Here is a 23,580-nt window from a genome sequence, read left to right on the forward strand (position 1 = left end):
ACTACTCCGAAACTGCATAATCAAGTAGAGCAGAGAGCATGGCTATCAAAATAAACCAGCATCTCTGCCTCAGTGCTTGCACACTGCAAGTACCAGAAGTGATTATTTCCAATAACAAAATTTAAGACACATGGTGTGCTGGACATTTGCTTATAAGAGGACTACATCAATCCTTACACCCTCATTAACCACCAGGGAATTGTAGTTTTGTCCATGTGATGGGTATCCCTGCACATCAATAAAGATATTAAACAGGACTGGTTATAATACTGAACCTGGGGAACCCCACTGATGACCAGCCACCAACTGGATGTAGCACCATTCACCGCCAATAACAAAATCTATGGTATTTCTGCATGACATTACATTACATTACCTAGCCAAGAATTCACAGCATTGCTATAACTGCACCTTCCAATCTGCATAAAGGTGATGATCTAATGCTGTACTACCATTTCATTCTCTTCCGAAAATTATGCATCTATCATATATATATATATATCTTTTGTATATAAAAACTGTAAGTTTTTTGATTTAGTCCTAAAGCTGGTATTGTCTTTCCTACACACACACACCATCCCCTTCACCTAGTAGAAAACTTTGCAAATAAAAAGGTACTGTGGTTTATAGTGATGATCTTTTGCTCTGACAGCATTATTTAAACAAAGGTATTCTTGCTTTAATGTTAATTCCACTGGTTAATTGGAGGACTCGCCCTTTTATTTAAGCATTCACCTATTCTTTGCAGTGGCTGGGAAATTTTTATTGAAACAATTTTTATGTGAGAAATGCCATTGAATGAAAATAATTTTCTTAAATATATAATACCTTTTTTACACCATTGTTTTATGTGGAAAAAAAGTATTTTTAACACTTCCAGACATTCATTTGTTCAGCTCCTTTGGAGTATGAATTTTAAACAATTAGGAGTAGGGCTCCATTATGTAAAATGGGAGGATAGAGTGAAAGAAAAAGGTTTACTAGAATTTTTACCACTGCCAGTAAATGGACTGTGGCTGTGACAATTTATTTCAGAAGTTCTTGCCTTTATGAGGAAATAATAAATCTATGTGCTCTCTTTGGTTTTAGGAAGCGTGATTGATGGATCCCTTATAATGGATGTGAAAAAGTATGCAACAATGCACAGATTTAATTCCTATCTGCTGGTATTCAGGAGAGTTTTCTGCAGCATGTGCTGCTTCTTAGAAATCTCCTGTAGCATATCCATGCATTCAAGCCACCAAAGGCTTGGCGTGGATCTCAGTTTTGCTATAAAATCCCCAGTGTACACCACGACTTTTAAGTCTTTGAGACTATGCCTGCAAAACAGCTGGGCAGTCTTAAGGAGGTTTAAGGGCTTTAGATTTAATACTGGGCTATGTGCCCCGGTGGACTTCGGAACGACAAATGCTGATCACAGGCAGTCCCATGGAACCTTCTGCTGGCACTTACTCTGAAGCCCCACACTCCAGGCTTTCTCTTATCTCCCACTCTGTGGTCAGTAAGGCAGATGAGAAAGGGAATTTCTGGCACTGAAAAAAACTTGGAAATATCGTTTTACCTCCTCTGACACCTTCTGGAAAAAAAAAAAAAAAGGAAAAAAAGGATAAGTCTTTCCTAAATTTGACACAAAGCCAAAGCCTTAGCCTTCTTGGTGCTGTCAGTGAGTAGAGAAGCAGGGAAAAAGCTTGTATTGATTACAGAAGGTTAACCCCAAAGGGACTGTGAAAATGCAGGTTTTCACACAGCTTTAAGAAAAATTGTGTGTGCTTCAGAGATGTTAAAATGTTGGTTTGAAGTTGTAAGCCATGTCTAATGGCTTTAGTAACATTGCTGTGTAAATTTGGAGCTGCAGAAGTTATTCAGTGTGTACAATCTAGATGTACACAGCAAAGTATGCTGAGTGTGTCTGAAGTGTGCTCTACCCTATTCATAAGACTGTCTGCTTTTTTCAGTTGATCAGATACAAGTAATCAAAAAAAAATCCTCTTAAATATATGTGGGCAATCTCCCTGTGAAAACAAAGTGGTTTGAGGTATTGAGTTTGTTTACACACACACACTTTTTATCTATGATATGATTGCAGTATATATTTTGCCTCCTATAGTATGGGCACACAACTTTTTATCTAGTAGTGTGTGAAAAAGCTACATTAAAAGTACCACAGGCTTCTGAGGATCTTTTCAATGTTTTCCAATATCATGCGTAAAAAGGTTATTGTCTGATACTGGAAGTGATCCCTATCAGTTCTACTTCATAAAATTCCTATATTTCATTTTCACACACCTTCACATTTTTCACTACTGGCGGTATTGATATGCCATATAACCACCTATCTCTAGGATGACTGCAGTAAATAAGTACTACTAAATACATCACATAGATTGATCCCTTTTTTCTGCCAAGTTGTCTATGTTCAAATGATTAGATAGTTCCCCTGGGCATAAACATGAATAGCAAAAAAACTTTTGAGAAGCAGCATAGAACACTACGTACGAGCACCAAATTCTGCAGAGAGTTAGACAAATCTTAACCAAAATTTATACCTATTAAATCACTCTCTCCTATGTGAAAAGAGTGCAAGATCATAACACCTGTGGTCATCTAGTCTACCCAGGGTTTTCCCTAGCCAGTTTGTGATGAAGTTGGTTTACTGCTTTCTGAGCAGACAGGAGGTGGATTCTGACACAGACTCCAGTGGCACCACTATGAATGTATTTGCAACCTTATCGTTCAAGGCAACACAGTTTCATTACACTTCAGATGAGCTGTTCTAATCTGTAATAACAGATCAATAATCCTACGTGCAGTAGCCTTGATGTGGCAGTTTATGTGAGCTGGTGTACCTCTGCACACTGGTGTGCTCCGTGTGTCTGACACTCTTTTCTTACTGCCCATGCATGCAAATAATTCCAAGAAGCATCCAGAATTTTTAAACGGCTAGTTGCAAGTCCCCAGTGCCCAGTAAGGGATAAAGAATACCTTCAGCAGCAATGCCATTACTCCTGTTGAGTGTAGCCTGCTGTTGGAAAAGAAAAGACATTAAGTCTTGGTGTGTAGATTTCAAGTGACTGCATGAACAGTATGGACATGGTATCACTTACCAGACATGAACACTTACATTATCATAGAATCACATAATGGTTTGATTTGGAAGACACCTTAAAGATCACCTAGTTCCAACTAGCCCTCACCACAGGCAGGAACATCTTCCAGCAGACCAGGCTGGTCAGGGTCCCATCCAACCTGGCTTTAAACACTTTCAGGGATGGGGCATCCACAATGTCTCTGGGCAACCTGTTCCAGTGTCTCACCACCCTCACAGTAAGGAATTTCTTCCCGATATCCAATCTAAACCTGCCCTCTTTCAGTTTTAAGCCATTCCTCCTTGTTCTATCACTGTATACTCTTGTAAACAGTCCCTCTCCAGCTTTCTTTTAGGCTTCCTTCAGGCACTGGAAGGCTGCAGTTAGATCACTCCAAAGCCTTCTCTTCTCCAGGCTGAACAACCCCAACACTTTCAGCCTTTTCTCATAGAAAAGGTGTTCCATCCTTCTAATCATTGTCTACATATATATGTATAAACATCAACAGGAACAGAGAGAAAAATAAAATACATGCACCCCTGCTTGCTAGTGTGTTGACTTTTAGAAGTTTGGGACTGAACTAAGAGAATTATGAGCATTTCTATTTCATCCTCTTGATTAGGCTTTTGAGATGTGCAGAGAAGTGGCTAAGCTATTTATTACCCCATGTCTGAAAAATGGAAGAGGAGAAGAGAAATATCCTGGAGAGGAGCTCAGAGGAGAGTTACTTCCAGCAGTCTTTCAGCAATGTTGATTACTACCTTGTTTCTAACAGCAGCTTTACTCACTCACATGCACCAACAATAGATACCACCTCCTCTAAAAGCAAAAGGATCACACTGGGTACCTGACTTCTACTCTCCAAGAAGGACTTGCTCTTTCCATTCAATCAAATGCCCCCAAGTCTAAGGCAACTTAATGCCTTTTTTCTGAAGCAGGGGCAACCATGCCATGCCATGCCCTTCTTCAATAAGAGAATGAATTTCCATTAGAAACTTGAGTTGGAGGTGCAGGATCTGGGGGAGTTTTGGGTCTAGAGGATCAGGCTGCAGAGGCTGGGGGAACAGGGGGGTGAGCAGTTTCCCAGGAAGCAGCATGGGGCTTCTGGAATTTTTTCTCTGAAGATGGTGGATACAGCAGCATTGTTTTGAGGAAAGCAGAGCAGAGGATTAGTGGATTTAGAGTAAACCAACAGAAGCAAAAACTGCAGAGATGCACCTTTGCTTAAAATATCGACACCACCTTGCTTTGGCTTGAGTCCCTTTATTAAGTATTTGCTTTCAGAAAGGAGATGCGGCAGTTTGATAACTTTGGTTTAGTAATAGATCATACAGCACCAATAAAAAGATAGTGGTGGGGGAAGCCCATTCCTCCAAAAGCTAAAGCATTCCCAGCTAATGAAAACTGTGACAGAGTCATTACCACCATAGGGGTTCTGATTACATCTGTTGATACAAGATTGATTTTTCTTGGCCCACATTCAACTGCCATCTCTGCAAACAGCTCACAGCAACACAACCCATGGGGGGGTTATTTTAGAGCCGCTGACTTAGGTGGCACTGTTTGGTTTACTGTTTTCTCGTGAATGCTCCCAGACATTTTGGTGCCTGTGTAAGTACAGGGCTCGCCACCAGCAGCCAATACAGGTCATAAAACACTGTAATTTCCATTTCAGCTGTGACTCTGTCCTGGATTCAGGGTGGCTGCCTCTGAAGCACTACACTTAAGGGTGTTTACAATTCAGAAGAAATTTCCAGCCCATACAGTAGTTGCAGCTTTTATCTCTTTGGCTTTGATCTCCTCTGTATTCTCTTAAATATAATTAAACCTGTCACATCATTTCCCATCTTCTCATTTTCTCTCTGAAACAAAACATTTATGCACATATTAGAAACTTTAAACAAAGACAGTTTCAAAGAGTAATAAAATATATTTGGGACATTTCAACTCTGCCTCATATATAATTTACTGACAAATGTTGTGCATTCCATCCTGGCTAAATCCTGAACCAGAACATTTTATTTCATTTTTCCTAGTACAGGATATTTTACTGCAATTTCTCTTAATGTCTGCCATTGCTAATCTGGAACCTTCTTATAACATGAATTTGACAATTCTCCCATACAACCAGGAACACATACTGCACAAACTGCATTTGTGATTTGATCTATTGATTTAACTAATGAAAAACTTAGTAAAGAAACAAATTCTTTGAAACTTTCAACAAATCCGTGCATTATTCAAAATTTTAACATAGGCTAAAGCTGTGCTTGCTGCCTTAAACTACCTTGTCCAAGCTCAGCGTCTAAAGAGATAGAGGCGCACAACATTGCTATGACCCATTCATTCCTTACAGTGTATGCAGTTTTTCACAGCAGAAAGAAACAAAAAAACATGCTACTTTTCAAAGCTGTTATGCATTGTCCTGTTAAAATCTGAATTCAGACCTTCTAATTTTTGCATCTCCAGCAAGAATTCTACACTTTCTTACCATTTCTAATTGCAATATCCCTTTACATTCCAAGTACTTATGGGTTTATCCTCACAGTGCTCCCTCCCATCCCGTAGCAGCAAAATTATTACCATCTTACAGATGGTTCTCAGGTCTTCACCTGAGGCACAAAATGATTACATGATTACCCACTGTTGCAACAGAATTTTGAAGCATAGCAAAATTTTATCCCATGCTGAAAGAATGCTTTCACACTGAAACTAGAATCCTGTGCAAGACACCTGGTATGATAAATTCAACTGAACCTAATGGATTACATGAAAGACTGATGAATTACATGAAAGACTACTAAAACTACTGAATGTACTGTGCTGAGTTTCATTAAAAGTGTACTTACTTTACAGGAAGTGATGTCTCCCTCAGCAAGAAAGGAGCTAGGCTGCTTGTGGTTAACACCCATAACTGATGAATCATAAAATGGGCTGCTCATTGGGCTGTACTTTATCTTGCCAGATCATGTGAAGAGTTTCTCTAAAATCTGTCTAAACAGGGTGTTTCCAAGTTACTAGCCCTGTCCAAGTGACCTGAGGCAGGTGAGGGCAGCCAGGAAGTGTTGAGTTCCTGTGCCTGTGCAGTTTGGGTGTCATTGCATTAGTCCTTGTGTTTCCTGGGACTGCTGGGGCAATTGCACACACACAAGAGCTTTGCGGTGATTCTGAACGCAGCTACTGCTTAATACCACCCAAGTGACAAGTCTAGAAATCAGAGATCCTGGATTTAGTTAGTTTATCCAAAGAAGATTACAAAATGATTCATTCGGTTTTAAGAATACTTAGAGGGAGGAAAAAAATGAACACCAGGCGTTTCGTCAAGCTAACAAAAGAAGACACTGCAAGATGTTGCCAGTGTATGGGAACAGAAGCTACATAAATTTCAGTGACTTTAATTGATGTGATTATTTTCACCTTTAATGTCTCATGATTTAGGGATTTTTTTATAAAGCCTCCAACTGCTGTAATTATTTCATTCCTAGCATCAATGTTTCCACTAAAAAAAATAAAATTGATTTCTATCCCTCAGTGGCTGCACACAAAATACATTTAAACTATGAACACTGAAGTCTAAAGTATAGAATAAGAATGAAAATATATCCACACCTTGTTTATGCATGATGTTGGCAATGGGGATATTAAACTGGGAATTAAATGCACAATAGTTTTAAATGAATATGAGAGGTACATAGGAATAGAGTGTATAGATGTGTTGCTCCATTACTTGGAGTCTTTAAGTTGCACAAATATTTACAATGGAAAAAAAAAAGTTTATTCAGACTTTTGGATATGAAAATATTAAAGGTGTTTTAGATTGTGTTGTGCAAACAGTGGAATTAGATGCCTGTCATTGTTCTTCCCCAACTTTAAAAAATCTCCACAGAATATGAGTGCCAGCCCTATGTGCCATTCACAATGCATCCTGGAGAGATACTCTGTCAGCTTCACGCTGCAAATACCTTACAATAGCTGTCTCATACATTCTCAGAGGATTTGTCATCTTTCAGCCATAGGTCTTTGATACTGCTACTTAATAAAAGCTTTAAAAAAGAAAAAAAAAGAAAAGAAAACAAGAGTAGATGCTCAAAATGAAAGGATAAATAAACAAAACAGAAGGCCAGCATCCTTGAGAATGTGTGACTACTCTGAGTCAGTGTTTTACAGATAAATGAAGGCTAGGCAAGTAAGCACGCAGCAGTCTTGAAGACCGCACATTCTCTTTTTGGGGGGAAAAAAAAAAAAAAGAAAAGAAAAAACCCTCTGAATCCATTTCTGTTAGCATATGTCATATAAGGTTGTTTTTCAGTCATATCAGACATTATTTGATGTAACAAGTTTTGTCAGTAGCTTGATGTGACAGCACAACATGACTCAAGAGAACCTCAAAAGAAGTGATTGTTTCAGGTGTGTTTTGTTTAGAAGCACAATCTTTTCCCAGGTTCCAGTCTTTGAAATACTGCCAGGCTGGAGCAGGCTCATATGCTGGAAGACGCAGATACTTTTGCTGAGCTGACAAGAAGATATTCCTTCTAGACATGCTCTGTAAAGCATGTGGGACTGTCACATGTGTTTCATTAAATGAACTGAAATGCTGAGGTAGAGACATAGGTTATTATTTATAGAGCCCTACTATTTCAGGTATATACAGAGAGAGAGAGAGAGAGAGAGAGAGAGAGATAAAAGTTACTTTTCAAGTTGGACACTGAATATATTTATTTTGGAGAAAGAACTGAAAGGGTGAAGTATAATGAATGGAGAAAAAAGGATGTGAACCATCTGTGGATGCCACCTTAAGGCTCTATTTGCAGAGCACTGTCCATTCATTACATCTCTAAATTTTCCTGTTTATCCCATCTAAACTGAAATCTTCTTGCCCTGTGATCCCAGTACTTGGTCCATTGCTACCATCTTGTACTATGCCAGCAGAACCCTGGCACACCAGTCATTAACAAGTAATTACCAAGGACTCATCTGAAAAGAAGAAGCAAGAGCCATGCATTGTTCCTAATTCTCACAGAGAAGCCTTCAGGGCAGCTGCAGAAAGAGAGGATAAAGTAAAATGGATACACAGAAATATTATTATTACCTGTGATTTATTTGGTTAAAGATAATGCCAATTCTTCAGTTGTCCAATGTTGGCCACTTACTGTACAAAAAAAGAGAGATATCATATAGGAGGTAGGTGGGAGAATATGATTTTCAACTTGATGTAGTTCTTGAAGGTTTATTGTAATTAATTAGGCTAGGAAGAATTAAAATAATTTATATTTATCCCTTCAGTCAATTAAGATCTAAACATAGCCCTTCTTCTCCAGCAGGTCAGTATGACTTAGGAGGGCAAAAGTCCTCTGCAGGGGCTGAGGCATAATGTAGGCCTACACATTGACAGAAATATCAAATAAGTTTCACAGCATACCTCAGATCACACAAAAATGAGTTGAAATGCTGTCTTCACAGAACTAGGTTCAAAAGTTGTATAGCTTGACCATTTTTAGTTGACTTACAGATACAAAACACCTTCAAAAAACTGTAAGCAACAGAGGATATGGCATGAAAAATAAACAGTGAAAGCCATGAAGTAAGGGAAAGAAGAAAATTGAAGAAAAATTGCAAAAATTTTTGGGACTCTCTCATTAGAGCACCAGGGAACAACTGAGCATTTCTCAAAGACTACTGATATTCTGATCTACAAGGCAGACACATTCAGGATATTTTCATCCAGAAAAGTTTATTCTCACTGAATCTTGCATGTAAACTTATCAAGATCTTGGTATGTCCCACTATATGTAATGTCCTTGGGAACTATGAAGAGCTACTCAGCAGCAGTCTGGTTTTAGGTGTTCATCATTTCTGAGAAAGGATCACTTCAATGCATTTGTAGTAGCATAAAAAGATTGAGAACCTCTTGAAACCACCTCCATTACACAGTACATCACAGCTACTGACAAGGCACATTACCTACGTGATATCCATCTGATCTTTCACTGCAGTGATTGCACTTTGGTGAGCTGTTAAGGTAGGAATTGCTCTTTTCATCTGCCATAGTCCAGCAGTTCTACAGAAATATTTGGTCTTATTTAAATGATATGATGGTCAAATAGGCCTTATTTTTAATCACTGTTTGGATGATTTATTTTGTATACATTCAATCTAATGGGCAAGTACTTCCAAAAGTAAACATATTAAGCAGCTCTTGAAAAACCTATACAAAATAAGATTCTAAATCTACTTGGGATGCATTAATCAAGTGGCAGAGTAAGAAAATATTGATATGTAATTTAATCTTACAAACTGTCTACAAATAAAGATATATGGCTTCAGAGAGAGGGTTTCCATATCTGGCCCTTTGTCCGTAAGCAAGTATAAACACCGCTGCCTTGTAAGGGAAACGTGAGTTTAGGAATATGCTGCTTAATCATCTGAACTACAGAGTTCAAAAATACATCAATAATTGCTTTTAATTAAAGATGGCATCACTGAGGATGAAGGAGTACTTTGGGGTAAAGTGACTTAAGAGGACACGAAAAAGGAAGAGGAAAAAAACAGACACTAATGCCAAAAGCAGCCTTTTGACCAGCACGATGGATTTGTGCATGAGGGCTGAACACATTTTTAGACAGGCTGGTAATGTTTGCAATGGGCTTTAAGGCAAGGCTGTTTATGGTAGGGTGTCCAACGTAGCCCCACAAGCCAATCTGAAAACAGCTCAGCAGCAGTAGCAAAATTAGCTTCAACAAGTAACTGGAAAGAATGTGCTGTAGGCAGAGAAACATCAACCTCTACTGAGGCAGGAGTGATCCTGAAATACATCTTTCTGCACCTGAGCTCCCACAGCTCTACCATGATGATCCCTGCAAAGGTACAGTGACTCCTTCCATGTCTGGTGTGAAACCCTGTTTAAAAGTGCAGCTCCCAATAACATAAATCTCTGCATCAGAGATTCCCTTGCAACCGCAGCAGAAACCATACTGAAGCAGATATCCACACTGCTGACCAAGGAGTACCCAGGTAGGTATTCCCTGAAAAGAAAAAGCCCATGCTGGAGCAGGTTTATCCTGAAGGACCGCTGCCCATGGAGGACCCATGCCAGAGAAGAGGAACAGTGTGACAAGGAAGCATCAGCGAAAAGGAACTATCAGGGGCTGCCCACAACTGCCCATTGTACATCTCACTGTGCTGTTGGCTAGGGGAAGGTAGAAGAGTGGGAGCAAAGTAGTGAAACTGGGCCTAAAAGAAGCCACAATTTGTGAAGAATCCTAATTTTTGCTAACCCTAACTGTAAGACATAGCACAGGTATGCTCTTCCCTGGTCAGGGGATTTGTCTGATGCTCACATAGGTGAACTGCTCATATGTACAATTTACAACCCTTGAACTCTTGCCTTTTCTGACTCACAATCGATAAATGGCACATAGTGACTTCTATTGTTTACTTAAAATAATTTTATTTAAATACCTATTAAACTACTGTGAAGGTCAAGACCAAAGTGCATAAATCTTCTAGGGACAGAGAGTGCATGTGCAGAACACTAAGAAGCAATGGAGCTATAGGAAATAAATTCACAATGCAATAATGAGAGATTAAACAGTTGAAACCAGTATGATTGATGAGCTTTATCACAGAAAAATTGCAAAAGCTCTCTAATTTCTTCTAGAAAAGGATTGTGGGTATTAAAACCTCCGAATTTATTATTCTGATAGATATCACATGTGAAGTATTTCAAGCATCCTTTAGCATAGTGACAAGAGCCTTCATATCAGGGCAACATGCATTTCAAAGAGTCAATATATATTTAGTTTCCTTCATTAGAAGAAAACTGCATATACACAAATATGAAATATTGAAAAAGCAGTATTGGATACGAGTTCAAATTAAAAACACTCTCTCTTTTCATATGCCCCATCCAGATGAGGACAAAAACCCTTCACTCAAACTGTTTTTGATATTTCTATATGAGGAAGTCCCAAATCTAGTAATGTTTTTTCATAGAAGTCCTAGTTTTTGCAGGAAACACTATATATTGTTGTCTTGCTAGACAAGGCGTTTTCTATCAAGTGTATCCACTGGCCCATAACAGGAATTGCCTCTTTAGTCCATGCCAGAAGAATGCTTTTCTCTGTCAGACTCCACTGCAAACTAAAACCTTCCTGTGTCTTGCTTCAGAGCTGTTGCATTCCCTCATTGCTGCGATTTTTGCTGGCACATCCTCTGTCTCATAGAGCTGCTCACCAGTGCTGCTTTGGCAATTCTGGGCAGGTGCAAGGCCAAAGAGTCACCTTCCACATACAGAGACTTTAATCATTTCGGGAACTGTGGGTTCCTGAGTGTGTGGAAGGGGCACAAGAAGGCAGAGCTAGCAGTGCAGAGCCTTGAATAAATTAGAAGAGCCTTAGGGCACCTAGAGGCAGTTCAAGCAGCAAGAGCTACCCACACTGCCCCTTGCACTGATGCCCTGTAAAAGTCAGAGCTTGGAATGCTGTACTTTCTGGAAAGAAAAGTCTTACAATGACACTGCTCACAACACGAGACACACGTTTCAAAACTGTTCTCTAATTGCACCATGTCTGAATCCTACCTTATGCTTTGCAAATAGTGATTTACTCTGAAGAAGTGTGCAAAAGGCAAGCCTCATTAGAAGCTCAGTTCTGCAGCGTGCTCAGGGATTCGGTGGCTCAGAGCGGGCACTCGGCTGCCTGTAGAACGGTGCTCCGTGATGCCACGTGCCAACCAAAGCTGATGGTGTCGTTACACACTGTACAGTGTTTTTGTTGTAAGGCAATATGAACCAAAGTTCTGTGCTGAAAAATGGTGATGTTTTTACCTGCAAATTGTAAACAGAGGCTGTACAAGATGTGAGCCACAGATGAAGGCTTCTGGAAATCCTTCGGAAAAAAAAACTCCAAACACCTCGCTGCAAAATAACAGAAGATACAAAGCAGCTGTGGCAGAAATAAAGAGAGCAAAAATTAAATCAGGTTCCTGAGAATGTCAAGGCATCTTCCCCATCAGTTCTGAATTTGTGGTTTTTTACAGTGTTGAAATTCACAGTGAATAGCTGAATTTTCTGATCCTCCTTCATGGTGTATTTCTAATCAGGCACTATGGTAAGGATTTCTGATCATCAATTTGCCCTGTTGGTTTCATTTGAAGTTAATAAGATATGTGATGTGGCAACTTTACGCATCCAACCTACTATGATTCTTCAGCCTCTGAGATACAATACCCTGGATTATTGCCTGTTGAAAGAGATCACCACACAGTGACAGAGGAAATAGCAAAGCAGCAGAGATCAAGAAAGGATTTAAAGTAGGTAGATCTGAAGGGTGAAAGGTTGCACCGGTGTCCATATTTCCAGACAGCTGTTTTAATATGTGTGTAATTGTTCATAACTGGAAGTTTGAGATGTCAGTTTTGATTCTTTCTTGTTTTGATGATTTCCAACTATACCAAATATGTTTTTAGATGGAAAACAAAAGAGAATGATCATTAGTGGCTCAAACACTGTCACTGGATGTCATTAAATAATTAGCATTTTCCACTCTGCAGAACTATAGCATTGACATCTTTGTTATTCTAGGTACAGTAACAGAATCTCAGCAATTTATAGTTTGTATCATATGTAATGAGTTTGTAGCAAAGCATTTTCTAGATCCCCTCTACTGATAACATGCACCTTAGATGATACAACTGCATCAGTTCATTAACTGTCAGTACCTTCCAAACGCATCAAATCTTCCTTTACAGGTTGTTTAAAACTTTTGTAACAAAGAGTTGTAAGCTCAAATCAAATAAAAATTGAGGTACATTTTTCCAAGACCTGAATCAATGTTTTTCTTGGTTTTTACAGAAAGATTCTAATGAATGTTTTAATTTTGTTTTTCTGATATTATTATAGATTATTATTCTGTGATCTTTACATTATTCAAGTATGACCTAACAATACATTCATAATTTAGGGCCCTATTCTGCATGTATTTCTATCTAAAGCAAGTCTAACATGATTCCTAATGAACAGTGTTGTCATTTTCACCATATTAAGAAATGAAACTGAAATTTCTAAAAGAAACTGATGGTATTTAGTATCTACATGCTACAGATGTTAATTGGAAATCAGCCTATGTTAGATTTTTTGGTTGCTTTTTGCTTTTTTTTTTCCTCAGCATCTAGGACTTAATGGCAAGGTTGTTAACTGCCTTTAATTAGCAAATTGACTTTACATTCTCTGACATTTGCTTCACTTATTTGTTCCACACTGAATTCAGTGGAAATTAATATGAAAGCAACAGAAGGTAAGGTATCATTTTCCGGTTGCATCTGACTGTGACTTTCTCTTTTTAAAGAAGGAAATATTAATGGTCTGTCTCTGCAGATGCACCTCTTATCTTGACATGGTTCTATGATCTGCCATTGCCCCCCCCAGTGCCCCCACTCCACAGCTTCCTGGTCACCTCTCCAAGCAGGTTTGTGGTAGAGGAACACTCCCTTTCCTGTACTGCGCAGGGAAGCCCTCAGCAGTACTCACCAGATGCATTAGGCTGACAAACAGCACAAGCATTAATTGCTGTCTACATCCATTTGTGTGCTAAATCTAGCTGCTTTCTGTTTTTGGAGAAAATTACATACAAAATCAATAAGCTCAGGGAAAATGGCTATAAAAACACAATTCTTTAAGTGGAAGGAAAGTAAATTGCCTATGCTGCTCAGGTAGTTTTGGATTTGTTGCCTGTTTCCATATGAGAGATTTCCTTCCCAATAACTTTAGTCTCAGAAATTATTGTTAGTCAGTGTAGGCCTAAAAGTCTGATGCATTAATCTTTATATATGTTCCCTTCTATTGCCTCTTGCTGTATTTATGGAAATCATTTTGCTGAAGTAATACCATAAGCTATACAACTTGTTTTCATGAGGAACTGAAGTTTTAAAAAATAACTCAAAATAAAACTAGACATGAAATATCATTTGAAAAGCACCACATAACAATTACAAATATTTATTACTTGCAGTAAATATTGCTCCGGTTCCTATGTAGGTGAAGCTTTTTAATACTACTACAAGCCACTATTTATACATCTTCTTTATCGTCCAGGAGTTTAAAACCTCTCAAGTGCCTCCTCCCAACTTGGAGGATTCATGGGCCACCTAGTATCTTTTAACACATCACCCATCTAAACCATAGATTTACAACTCTGAAAATAAACTCAGACTACATGCAAGAGCTATGCCCACAGCATAGATAGCAGCATTGGTTTTGGACCGAAAAGAAAAAACTTGGTTTGTTGCAAAAGTAAACTAATTAAATCTCACCTCAATGGCAGCAAAATATAATATGAAAGGTTATTATTTACCTCCAGTATCTCATCAGCAGTTCTCGAACTGGTTTGATTCTTTTAGAATTTCAGTGTGCTCCAAGCACGGGTACCAGGGAGACAGACATCCAGCTTGGAAGAAACCACCAGAGAAGTGAGTACTGTATATGTCATAGTGTTTACAGAGCCTGGTCCATGAACTGAAGGAGGATAATGAAATAAGGAAGATAATTGAATGTGTGCAAATAAATTGAGCTTAATTTGCATCTGTATCTCTGGAGCTGGGTATGCAAATAGCCATCTTTATGCACTAATGTTGCACCTGCAGGTATAATCAGAAAAACTGTTTCAGGTGTGCAATACCTTTGCCTATGTATGAATGTGTTATTTTAATTAAAAACAAACAAACAAACAAACAAAAAAACCCCGTGAAAAAAACTCTAAAAAAAGGTTGACCCTGGGGTACAGAGAAGGGGGAGGAAGTTAAGAAACTGTGATTTAGTTATCATCCGGAAACCTCCCTCTAAACTTTTCTCATTATATGTCATCCTATGAAGCATCTCCAAGCCTGTTATTCTGTTCCCATCCATGTTACCGGCAATCCCACAAGGTAACTAGTACTGTAACAGTGCAGTGCCAGCACCATTTGTATCTCACAGTGGTGTTGTATGCACATGATGTATGATATCAAAAATGTATCATGGTATTCTGCAGATATTTCAGGATTGAAGTACTCTAATAGAGAATATTTTGATCCATTAGATTTACAGATGTTGAAAGATTTGTACACCTGCTTGACTTAAGCATTTGACATCACCATCAGCCATCTGTCATGCTCACAGTAAGGACCATGTGATCTCTTGAAAGATCTGTGGTGTAAACAGTACTCCCTTATCCCTCAACCCTACCTATCCACACTAAAAGGGCAGATGCTAGCCCCAGAATCAGTTCACTAGACCGCTAATTAAAATACCATTTCTACTAGAGAAACTGCAAAACTGGAATTTTCTGATAATAATGCAAAAAAGTGCATAATATATAAGGTACATAAGTTGTTGTAAAAGTGACTTAAATCTGATCCATACCTAGCATTTATGAATAAATTTATAAACAGCCTCGATTCGTCTTTTTCACAAGCAAGTTTAAGCTTTGTTGTGTTTTGTAAATTAATTAAGTTGAATGTTGATGCTCCTCTGGATCATACTGAAAGGAGAATGTTTAGATAGGGATTTGGGACAGTGAAATACGACTGATCAATCACAACAAAGCTTAAACATGTGGTAAACAGCTCAGAATACTTTTAAACCTCTTTTCAAATTGGTTTATAATTTCATAATGCTGATAAAATAACAGTGCTTATCACTCTTCAGTAACCTTGTCAAATATTTTCATAGAATCAGAGAATATCCCAAGTTGGAAGGGACCCACAAGGATCATCAAAGTCCAACTCCTGGCCCTGCATGGGACCCCTCCAAGAGTCACACTATGTACCTGGGAGTGTTGTCCAAATGCTTCTTGAACTCTGGTGATGTGACCACTTCCCCCGGGAGCCTGTTACTGTGCCCAACCACCCTCTGGTGGTTACAATAGTTTGGTTTTTGTTCAGCATTTACATAAGCCTACTATCCTCAGTTTATGGCATGAAATAGTAGCTAAATACCAGACAGGTCCCCCAGAGAAGATGTGGAAGGTCTGTTTTTGCAGGATTTTAAGACCAGACAAAGACCAGGCAGGGATGGCTGACATGCTGCCTTTGCAAGAGCTGAACTGAACTTGGTGTTGCTCCCTTGTTACTCTGCAGACTGCTAACAGCCTGTGATTGCTGGAAGCTGCTTATAAAATAATCAGAATAATAAAAAAATACAACCAATTTAATGAAATACTTCTACTTTCACAAGCAACAAATAATTTGAGTGAAAACACAAGTAAGAAATGTATGTTCTCAGGTGAGTTAGTTTTCCAGATGAGTTTGTAGGAGATATTCAGATGAAAATGTGGCAAGTCTGAGGTTAAACCAGCAGTTCCCACAACCCCACATGAGCATTAAGCACACCAGTCCAGCTGGTATGATGAAACATCTTTCAAAGACCCCTGCTGGAACACACATTGAATCTGTAGGGATAGTGCATGTGGCTGCTCACAGATCCTCATCATTGCCAGAGGCACCTGAAAAAACACAACATAGAGATCACTTGGTCTGGATAAAGGCATATTTTTAATGCAAAGCATTTAAATGTAAAACTCCCTACAAGGAACACAATCCTGCATCTGGGTTAATCCTCTCCTGTATCTTGTTCACTACAAACCATGATGCCCCCAAACCTGGACATGCTCTCATTCCAGACTCACCACCTCTGCTCCCTTTCTCTCTGCCTAGTATTCAGCAGACCCTGTCTACTACTTCAATGTCCAGTGAAGGAAACCAACGTATTTCCCTCAAATGCTTTGTGCATGAGGCCAGAAATACAATGTACAACAACTTCTAAATTACCTAGCAGTCACTGAGTGTATGCAAGTCTTCATATGATTCTAAACAGGCAGCATTTTAACACAGTAGTCCCATAAAAATACAAATAGAGTATTTAACATTTAAAATTATTTACTGAATATTTGGGGTTTTTTTCATTTTTCAGTACTGCCTGCTATTAAACTTGTAAAAATTTTGTTTTGGTTTGTACAGCTTCCTGCATGATAGGGCTCTGTTGCATGACAACTATCAATTCCTACACGCTAGATTCATGTAAATGGTAATTAATGACTTGAAGAGTTTGTGCTCATTTTTCCAGTGCATTTGGGCCATACAAACATTTTTACAAATGCTGGCAGCTGGGAAAACACTGGTAAATAATGAATAATACTACTTCATTAATAACAGAAAAGCAAGTACATTGATTTTATTACAAATCAGCTGTTGGTACTTGCAGAAAACAGTATCTTTCCCCATATTGCTAATTACTTCGAAACATCAAAACCTTGAGCACTCTAAATTACTTAATTACTCAAATGGAGAGAGATTTGCATTTCAGGTACACAGACCCACTGGAAGTAGACTGCTGTTATCATTTTATTTTGACACCTAATTACAAAAAAGTACTTTAGGTCAGATGACTGGTTACACCCCAGATCAGCTGACACAGCAGAAGGGCAGTAAAATAAGGAAAAAGTCAGCTTAAAGTCATCTTTGAGAGCTCCCACATCTCGGCATAATTTAAAGTTTTAGATATGTCTGCAATAGCCTTCAGAAAACAATTACTCTAAGCAAAGATTTTGCCATTTCAGCAGCACTCAAGCCACTCCCTCTTCTCACCATGTACTTTTACACTTTCTGAATTAGGGCTTTCTATTTGGTTTGTGTGGCAAATCAAAACTTCTGGTAGTGGGAGGGCTACAGGGCTGACTTCGGTGAGAAGCTGGTAGGAGCTTCCTCATGTCCATTAGAGCCAATGCTAGCTGGTTCCAAGACAGACCTGTCACTGGCCAAGGCCAAGCCCATCAGCAATGGAGGCAGCTCCCCTGGGATAATGGACTTAAGAAGAAAAAGAAGATAGTATTGCACAGAAGCAAATTGCAGCCAGAGAAGTGAGGAGTGAGAATATGTGAGAGGAATAACACTGCAGACACCAAGGTCAGTGGAGAGGGAGGGAGAAGAGGTGCTCCTGGTGCCAGAGCAGAGATTTCCCTGCTGTCTGTGGTGAAGATGATGGTGAGGCAAGCTATACCCCTGCAGTCCATAGAGGTCCATGGTGGAGGACCTTCATAGACGTCCTGAAGGAGGCTGTGACTACATGGGAAGCCCATGCTGGAGCAGGGTCCCAGCAGGACATGTGGATCCATGGGAGAGGAGCCCATGCTGGAACAGGTTTGCTTCCAGGCCTTGTGACCCCATGGGGACTCACACTGGAGCAATCTGTTCCTGAAGGACTGCACCCTGGGAAAGGGACCCATGCTGGAGCAGTTTGTGAAGAGCTGTAGCTCATGGGAAGGACTCACATTAGAGAAGTTCATAGAGGATTGTCTCCCATGGAAGGAACATCATGTTGAAAAACAGGAAGGACTTCTCTCCCTTAGGAGGAAGCAGAGGAAGAAAAAACATGTAATGAGCTGACTGTAACCCCCATTCCCTGTCTTCCTGTGCCAGTGGGGGAGAGGAGGTAGAGAACTAGGAATTGAGTAAAGCCCGGGAAGGAGGGAGAGGTGGGAAGAAGGTGTTTTTAAGATTTGGGTTTACTTCTTATTATCCTACTCCAATTTAATTGACAATATACTCATTCAATTTTCCCCAAGTCAAATTTCATTTGCCCGTGACAGTAACTGGTGAGTGATCCCTCCCTATCCTCACCTCAACCCGAGGTCAACCCACCACAGGCTTGTTGCATGGCCAAACTGCCCTGGCCAGCTGCAGGCATGTGTAAGAGCAATGCAAGTGCAGGGCTCTATCTGGTAATAAGGAAACAGTATGGGCAAAGAAATGTATTATTTCTGGGGCAGTTATATCAAGAAATCACAGTACAACAGTGAGCTGTGTTAAAGTATATATCCCCCCTTATGCTTTTTGTTTTTAACATGCGAAGTTGGTATAATATCCTATGCAGCCAAATTGCATTTAAAAATTGAGCCCACCCATTGTGTTTAGAGGCACTGCATTTTAAGGATTAGCTACAATTTCATTTGCATGCTGAACATTTACAGCCGGCATCCACAGCATGTGAAGTTGCTTCATCTTCCTCTTTAGATGGCAATAACTAGAGCCAGTGGTTAAGCAATGGAAGTTCATTCAAAAGAAACATCTGTTTGTACTTCAGATTTCAAATCACATTGTTGTGTTTGCATTTCATCAACACTTCAGCAAAGATGAGCAGTGGCATTTTGCATAATATCCAAGAATTTGCTTATGTAAAACACAGAATAATTACTTGTAAGATTTTGAAGAAAAATCTCATATGAAGTCACATTTCCTACATACTCATCTGGATATAAAATGTATAAATCTAATATTCTTCCACTCCTTGTCTCTGTCTGAGCTTTTATTAGACAACATGTGCTACTTTGCATATGAAAAGCATTATTTCTGCAAAACTAGCCTTCTTCATTTCTTTTGGTTTGTGCTGATCTTTGGTACACTGGTTTTATTGACTGCTACTACATAGCACCATGGCATTGATCAAATGATCTGCGCTCACATAATAATTAGCTCCTACACATTACTGACTAAAAGACAACTTTTGAGAGTGTCACTGGATAACTTGCTCACAAGCCCATATGGCCCAAACAACATAGACTGATATAATGGCACTGAGTTTAAAGGACTTGTGAAAATTATATCACTTGGGGGTCAAGACAGCAACTTCTTGGAATCACCAGGGTTACTGAGATTAGAGCAATGGAGGAGCCCAAAGCACAGGTGAAGGTGGTTCAGAAAAAATTTATACCTGTAACCTGCAGGGGTGATTTGCATGATTCCCCACGCATCTTTTCTCATGTTCTTTGAAGTACTTCATAAGGGAAATACTAACATAAGGAAGGACAAAACTATAAAAGAAGAAAATAAATTTCAAGTTATAACTATTTTTAAAAGTTCTTCAGGTTTCAACCACGATTTCCAAAGGTGACCAATGAATTTATGTTTCTCATCAGCAACACAGCAAAAGGCCCCGATCTTCAGAAAAGTGCTGAACCACTCAGAATATTTAATATACCTCTGTGCAGCCTTAGAAAGCCAGGTCACTCTTTGCACAAAGGTGAAAAACTTAAAATATCAATTTCATTTGAATTGTACAGTCTTCTTTCCCAGCTGAGATTTTTTTTGTTTGTTTATTTCATGAAACACTGACAGGCTCCAGAGAAGGTGGGTGGTGTGGAGCTTCCTTTGTTCACAACTGGAACGTGGGGATGTTCTAGCTGCCTGTAGGACTGTGGCATGGTACAGACTGGAGCTATGTGTGTTTTCTTATCCTTAGGTCAATATCCGTGTAGAAAGCTGCGACACTCTCTGGCTGAGTGGTGGAGATGGATGAGACCAGGAGCATGCCATGATCTGGTTGTGTCCTTGTCCAGAGCTGAGGTTGACAAAACCGGGGGAAACAAAACTCTCCTAGCCTCAGATCAAGGCTGTCCATCCCACATCTCCCTGACAGCCAGGAGACATTCATCTTGGGCCAAGGACATCCATCCTGCCACCAGCCTCCTGTGACACAGCCACTAGAAATGTGACATAGCCAACAACATGATCAGAGCTAGTACAAGAAACTGTCAGCAGCCCTCTCTAACACGTCATAAGGGCTGTCAGTGCTGCACTGGTGTGACACAGCTGTTATCTTCTGCTGCTCGAATGAGAAGAAACAAATAAAAAAATTTTAAAAAAATAAGAAGAAGAAAGAGAAAAAGAGAAAAAAAAGTTAAAAGGGGAGAATAACACCCAGTAACTGATAATGCTGAGCCTGCAAGTTAAATAGCTGGAGCAGCAATTTAAAGAACAGCAGCTTAGCAATGGTTAATAATAATGGCCAGTCTTCGCGAGCAAAGATTTGGGAAAGGTCATTAACCCTTCGAGCCTGCGCAGTGGATTTTTTAGGTGAGACCCAGCGTGCGCTGAACTGAGCCCACCCTTTAATCCTGAGGTTCATCTGCCGGGGCCGAGCAAGCTTGGACAGTGGCAGTGAGGGTCTCAGGACGTAGGTTTGTTTAGAGTGACCTTCTCTTAAATGGATTGCCTTACAGGGCTGACGAGCTCCATCTGCCCGGGGGGCTGGGAATCGAACCCGGGTCGCAGCCTCTGGTGGGGCCTCTGGTGGTCTAGCAATGGTTAAAAGGGAATTAAAAGCAACAGATCCTACTCACTGCCTAGTTTTAAATATTTGCATGGTACTTGCTGTTGAGATTTGTGGGCTTGAAGGCTAAATTCAGGAAGAAAAATGCTTTTTGAGTTGACTGAAGGTAATATTTCACATCTTTGGAATAAGAGGCATGTCCAGCGCCAAACTCTCTATCCACAAGTGGCTGCCAGTGCTGAAGATGTTTCAACATGGACTGCCAGACTCACATCTGGTTTTCTCAGAATTGAACCAAAGATATTCCCAGGGACAGTCTCATGCTACAAACTTCTGTTTGTCACTAGAACAAAATGCATACACTAATTTTCATTTGCTTTGTTCACTGTAGACTATGACACCCTCTTGAATTGACAGGACAAGGGGCAGTGGGCTCAAACTGAAACACAGGATGTTTAAATATTTCCAGGAGTTGAGCATCTACCACCTCTCAGAGGTTCCCTCTGAACATCATGAAACTCTTTTTCACTTTCAGGGTGACCTGAGACAGGTTGCCCAGAGAGGTTCTAGAATCTCCCTTTCTGGGGATATTCAAAAGCTACTTAGACATGGTCCCATTAAAAAACAAACAAACAAACAAAACCATCAGAAACAAAACCAAAAACAAATGAAGAAAAATAGTTGTGTATTTTACCCTGTAGACCCATGTTTAGAGTGATTTAGAGAGTGCAGGTATTCTCTTTATTTTCTTTTTTATATTGAGGTGTGGCTTTGAGGTATCAGGGATTTTTTAGTTTTCTTTGCAAGACCACATCATCAAGAACGGGCTAATGAGAGCTTAGGAACTATGGAAAATATCTCTTCCCTCAGAGAATTATACAAGTTTCATGAAATTTTCCTTTCATTTTGAAAATCTTGGCTCAAACCCTGCTCTGCTCAGAAGAATTCAGGGAAAGATAACTGGATAAACTGCAGTGTCTCCTTTCCTCTTCCTAAGTGAAAGAAAAAAAAAAAAGGGTAAATTTATTTTTAAAAAAATTAAAAAATCAAGATTACTGTTCATACTCACTGAAATTAAAAACGAAGCCCAAAACAGTACTAATGTTGTTGAATACACCTGTTAGGGAAGCAAGCAGAAGCCATAGAAGGGCATCAAAAAAGTTTCAAATAAAGGGCTTATCATGCCTTTCTCAGAATTCTGTCTGTCCCATATTGCCTCTTCAGAGGAAGAGCTCAGCAGAGAAACCAGTGCTTAATTAGGTTTAATTTTTGTTTTGCTCTTGCAGTTCACCTTTAAAAGTTGAGAGCCATTGCTTTTGATCAGGTATGGCAGAAGGTGCCGGAAACAACGCTCTGTGCAGTCTGTTGCAGATCTTACCTCAGAGTCAGCAATTGCACAGCTCTCTCTCCACTTCCCTGTCCCCAGGGATTTCTCAAGGACGGGCAGTCTATTTTTCTCTTTACAGTGTCCATATCCGTCCTAATTAGTTTGAACCAGGCTATTAGGATTAACGAGATCCCCTCAGTAAGAGGCTTTGCAAAAAGGGTGACCTCCCACCCTCCCAAGTTGTATGTGTGTGAGCTCAGTTGTGGATATTTGGAGCAGTGCACATGGTAGACCTGTATTCAGAAATGGCACAGGAGACTACTGTATAGTATATTTCCTTTAATCTCTAGAAACCAGACACTGAGTATTTCCCTTACACAATTTCATACCAGTATAAATGCCACCAAAGTTGACGTTAAAAAAATTCCGATATCTACAGGCCTGACTGGAGCTAACAGGTCCCTGAATATAGCCTCTCTGGACTTCAGTGTTTTGATGTGCTGTTTCTAAAGCTCAAATTATCTGCCTTCTTATTCCCCTATCTAGGTTACCATATTTCACATGGTGCTATTAATCACATAAACACTATTGACTTCTTTTCTGTTGTAATCATTGATTTCAGCCTATCTTCTGGAACTTTTGACTGCTTTTCTAAAAGGGCTGTGTTGCTGTGACAGAAACTAGATTTGTTTTAATAGGGTAACAAAACATGAATGCAAAGAACTTGGAACTATAGGTCTTCAAAGATTTCCAGTGACAACGTTTTGGGAAAATTGATAAAGCCACATGTGAAGCAGGGTTGTTGGAAGCTGGAAGCTGATAAGGACTAAATGCGAAGACAAAATAAGCACAAAGTGGGATTGTTAAACAGAACATACACACGGTTAAAAAAAAAGGTGAGATTTGAGAGGACATCAAAACCTTGGCCCTGAAGTGAGTTCAGACTTGTATTCCACTGTGATTTCTGCTTAGTGCTAAGATCAATGGGATTTTACCTTGGCTGTTTTAAAAGTTTCCCATAACAAAACTGCTGAGTTTTCACTATGCAGCTGATATTACTATCCTGTCTATTCTGCAGAATAAATTTCCTG

Source organism: Lepidothrix coronata, unplaced genomic scaffold, assembly GCF_001604755.1.
Source record: "Lepidothrix coronata isolate B3197 unplaced genomic scaffold, Lepidothrix_coronata-1.0 Scaffold96, whole genome shotgun sequence".
Lineage (NCBI taxonomy): Eukaryota > Metazoa > Chordata > Aves > Passeriformes > Pipridae > Lepidothrix > Lepidothrix coronata.